Here is a 5222-nt window from a genome sequence, read left to right on the forward strand (position 1 = left end):
TGTGAAATCTCTGGAAGCAAGCTGCAGTTTAAATCCCAAACAAAAAAAGTGGGAACCACTTGACAGCAAGTGATTTTTCAATGTTTGATTTTACATTACCAAATCTTTTTTTCAAAGTCGCTGCAAGCTGTCACTGTTTTAGCTCCTCAGAAGTGCAGGGTAATGCACATGTAGCTTCTGCTATTACATCTGTTTTGTCTTTGAAAGAACAGCAAAAGAAGTACCTTGACTATCTTAATTATTTTGTGGTTTCTCATGGCGCTTGCTACTTACATTTTCATTTGATGCCATGATTGGCTAGAACTAAGCTTTTGTAGGTGGGCACTAGGTGTCGCTTTGCCCAATCACCTCAGGAAGTTCTGCTGAATGTCCCTCCTTTTTCCCAAACGTATTTGATGGAAGTAGACCAAGACTGATAATCAGAACGCTGAATGCTACACATTACCAATCTGGCTTACCACGTTAATGCATAACTGCACAGACTAATCTAAATTATAAAAACTGAAAAGTGACTCCACAAGCAGACAATGAGTGGACTAATATTTTTTTTTTAAGATTTTAAGTCTAACTAGTTTTGTGGCTCATCAAAATGGTAATTTCTTCAAAAGATCACGTGAATGGGTCTGCTAAGAGAAACACAATATGAGGGTCTGGAACGGATACCTGAAACTGCTGGCTAAGGATAAGTGTAAATACAGTAAGGTTGTTATTCACACAGGCGGTAATGACACCCGGTTACACTAATCGGAGGTCACTAAAGTTAGTGTTGCTTCGGTGTGTAAGTTTGCTAAAACAATGTCGGACTCTATAATTTTCACTGGTCTCCTGCCTGATCTGACCAGTGATGACATGTTTAGCCAAATATCATCATTCAACCACAATGTGGGCAAAATTGATAACTGGCAAACTTTCTGGGAAAAACCTGGTATGATCTGGAGAGATGACATCCATCCCACTTTGGATGGTGCAACTCTTCTTTCTAGGAATCTGGCCAGATTTATTAGTTATCCTAAATGCTGACAACCCAGGGTCCAGACCTGGAAGGAGAGCCGTATTTTAACACACCTCTCTGCAGCTTATGTACTGTTACCCACCCATTGAGACAGTGTCTTGGCCACGGCCAAAACTAAATAGATTGAAAACTGACAGAGCTCTTCACTCTCAGACTGCAGGTCTACTGGTGGTTCCTAGAGTCTCTAAAAGTAGAATACACTGTGCTGTAGCACTGTTGCCTTGCAGCAAGAAGGTTTTGGGTTTGAGTCCAATCCTGGGTTTTCTGCATGGAGTTTGCATGTTCTCCCTGTGCATGCGTGGGTTCTCTCTGGGTACTCTGGCTTCCTCCCACAGTCCAAAAACATGACTGTTAGATTAATTGGCCTCTCTAAATTCTCCTTAGATGTGTGAATGGGTGGTTGTCCTGTCTGTCTATGTGCTGCCCTGCGACAGGCTGGCGACCTGTCCATTTGTTGTTATTTCAAATGTTAAGTTTTTTTCTTTGTCTTTTTTCTCTTCATAGGTGTCAGATTTGTCTCGGTGAACCCGTAAAGGCACACACACATAGAGCGTCAGTTCAGATAGTTTATTGCAGGGTTAGATGAACGTGGATCAGGTGGACTGGAGTCTTTTACCAGAGTGTGGTGGGTGGATGAAGAATGCTGGAGCAGGCTGACCGGGGTAAGTTGGAGGACTGACAACGCCTGGAGCGGGACCCAAGGCTGGCCGGTGGTTTGGCACAGACCCAGAGCAGAGCTTGGCTGGAGAGTCACAGGAGGTGCTGGGGTTACTGAAGGACCAGAGGTGACGTGGAAGATTACTTCATCTGTCGAGAGGCGAGTGCGGCGAGCGTTGTCTTCCCATAAGGATGAGAGACGAACTGGTGGTGAACAGAAGACTGAGGTGAGTTTATATAGAGAGGTTTGCAGGTGGACTGAGTTCAGACTGATTGAAGGTTTAACAGGTGTGGATGATTAGTGGAGTGGAGACAGAGCTGGGCGGGTGGAGGAATGTTCTGGTAGGTTCAGAATGCAGCAGGCAGGATTGCACCCTGACAGTAGGTGCACCTAGTCTGGTGTTCTGTTAGTTGTGACATCATCCAAGGGAGGCAGATCATCTGCCATTATCATATAATATAGAAAGGATTCCTGGATCAATGTGTGCTTTTTGTGTCTCTGCTCTGTCTTCTCTTACCCCTCGTCGGTCGAGGCAGATGACTGTTCACGCTGAGCCTGGTTCTGTTCAAGGTTTTCCTCCATGTTAAAGGGGGGGGGGGTTTCTTCTCCACTGTCGCTTTATGCATGCTCAGTATGAGTGATTGCTGCAAAGCCATCGACAATGCTGACAACTGTCCGCTGTGGCTCTACTCTCTTTTATGAGTAAATGCTACCTGTCAAGACTTAATGCAATCTGCTAGGTTTCCTTAGATAGAAAACTTTTTGACTAATCTGCATGACTTGATTGAATTTGACTTTGTAAAGTGTCTTGAGATGACATGACATGTGTTGTGATTTGGTACTATGTAAATAAAACTGAATTGAATTGAATTTATTTTTCAAGATGAAGAAAATGACTGAAATAGCTCAGTTGAGCTGCGTACACTAAATGATTCCCAGTCAAGAAAAGTCTGCAACAGGCACAAAATGATTTTAGTCTGAGAGCAGCTGAAGACAGAAATCTGCAAGAGCATGAGGTGAAGAAAACCAATCAAACATATTCTTAAAGACCAAATCTGGATGCAGTCAGGTAGTGTGACCTGATTACTATCCAAACGTGTTGCCAACAACAATTGGGTGGCTTTGCTTCAGTGGGTAGAGAAGTCGTCTTACATTTGAAAGGTTGTAGGTTTGTTTCCAGCTCCCTGCTTTCAAATGTCAATGTGCCCTGGGGCAAGACATTTAACCCTACGTTGCCTCCTTACCTGAATATCAGTGTATTATTGTGTGCAATTGGGTGAATGCAGCTATAGTGTAAAGAGCTTTTAATGGGCAGTACGACTGGAAAAGTGCAATATAAACTCAGTCTGTTTTACCTTAGAGCCAATGAAAAAGAAGATGGGAATTCCATTTTGGGATTTTTTTTTTTATTCTTGAAAACGTCTTCTTTAAATGTATAGCATTTTAACCATGAACCCTTAACAACAGTCAAAAATACATAAACTGTCAACTATTTACCTTACAGTCTGACTGAGCAGAACATGTAGTCACATAAAATATAGAGCACACACTCAGATATTCCTAGAATAAATAATGAAGGATCCTATTGAAATAAACGGAATATTTCAAATTTTGAACATAAAGGTAAATTCGCTTACTCTAACAAGGGATAGTGATTTATTTAAATAAAATTTTTGCAATGGTTTTCTTGGAGTATAGTTTTAAGGAACCAACATATATGAATAAAATATTTTTAATTTTAATTAATTTATCGTCAATTCAAATTCTTGCCATCGAGTACAAAGATTAGTTTGTCTTTCAGGTCAACCTTAAAAGTCATTATAAAACCCACCAACACGCTCATTAAAAAGAATTGTTTTGAACTTTCAACATTGTTACAAAAAAAATCACATGATTATTTGAGAAAATCACTTGTCAGATGAATTCTCTAAAGTATTCTAAAGCACACCTCTTTTCTTTATGGGGAGAGTGGAAAAGAAATGTAGCGTGCACAAGTTCTAAGTATATCTTATCACCAACAACTTGTTAGATTTTCCTTCAAACTTTTACCTTTTGTCGGTTTTCACAATGTTTTACTACAATCCCTTTGAGTTGGCTTCACAATTTAAACAATGGGATCTGATCTCCCAGCAGACAGTGTGTGATTTGCTGTTTTTTAGTCTTGAAACAAAAAGTATCTGTTGAAAATAATTTGTTAGTGTGGACTCCAAGTCTTTTCAAAATCTGTGAAGACTGTCAAAGTTGTGTCATGTGTCCCCAGCTTTAGACAGGATTACAAAAAACGTTTTGTGAAAATCAGCTATTTTATCAAGCAATTAGTAAAACAATAAGCACATACGATAAAAGAATGTTAATCAAAGTGTCATTTTTGCCTGCTTTTATTTTGCCTCCAGATACAGTCTAGGTGAATGAATGTGGTCCACCTTTCAGCAGACCGCATCAGAGGATGAGAGGAGTTGTTAACGGGGATGGAAGAAAACTGGATTAAAAAAATGAAAGATGATTGCAGTCTTCTTTAATGGTTCTGTTTTCAGAGCGGAGGGTACCTTTCATCCTGCGGTGGCTGAGGTGGGAGATGACTGAGGTGAACCAAAGCAATGAAGTTCTCACTAAATTGTGTTTCTTTTCCTTTTCACTGGAAGGCGGAAACACAGGTGAGTTTGACTCGCCATGATTTCAAGCTGGGGCAGATCTCCAATGAGGAGGAAGGTCAACGCTGCAGCGTAGCGAGCATTTTGGGAAGTAACTGAGATTTACCGGCACAGATCTGCAGCAGCTCAGGTCTAAGGCACAGAAAAAGAACTTCCAGCAACAAAATAAATGTAAACAAGTGAGCTAGTTTTTTGTTAACTTAACAGGAACAACCTGGCTGTCTTCTTTCATCTCTGCTGGTCCTCTTATACAGCCTTATGAACTCACACAGCTGATGAATGCCTCACCTGTTGAGCAGCATGGCCTTTGGTGGAGATCCTGCGTAGCAGGTAGAGACAACTTTGCATAAAACATTTAAATGCAGTTAGTGGACATTTAACATGTAGACTTTCACAAGTGACCTTGGTTATGTTTGTCACTTTTTTCTTTAGCCAAGGAACTTCCATGTTAGACAATGTTCCACTGGTGAAGGTTACTAGCTGTATCAGTCCACCAGAACAGCTGATTATGAGTCTGTTAGGAGAATTTTTGAGTCACTTCAAGAACTGGAGAAGCACAGGAACACAGCCTTTGTTGTCATTGCTTAAATAACAATAGTCACCAAATCCGACAGTTTACTCCTCTGTTGGCAGACTTAGACTGGACTGATAAGTCAGGCTGATTGATAAAACTGGCAGCGTGGACCAGCAGAACTTGAGTGCAGTGACATTAAAACTGTTTTGCTGAGGAAAGTGTAAGAAACTTAAGAACAGTTGCTCTTGTTGTAGTGGAGACTTTTAATATCCAGTAAAATAGCTTTATTTCTAATGACATGCACTGTTTTAGTTTGAAGTTTTTAAATGAACTGGGGTTTGGTCTGATTAGTTGTTGGTCTTCCACCCCTCTGACAATAATACTTTT

This window comes from Fundulus heteroclitus, unplaced genomic scaffold (assembly GCF_011125445.2).
Source record: "Fundulus heteroclitus isolate FHET01 unplaced genomic scaffold, MU-UCD_Fhet_4.1 scaffold_156, whole genome shotgun sequence".
NCBI classification, from domain to species: Eukaryota; Metazoa; Chordata; class Actinopteri; order Cyprinodontiformes; family Fundulidae; genus Fundulus; species Fundulus heteroclitus.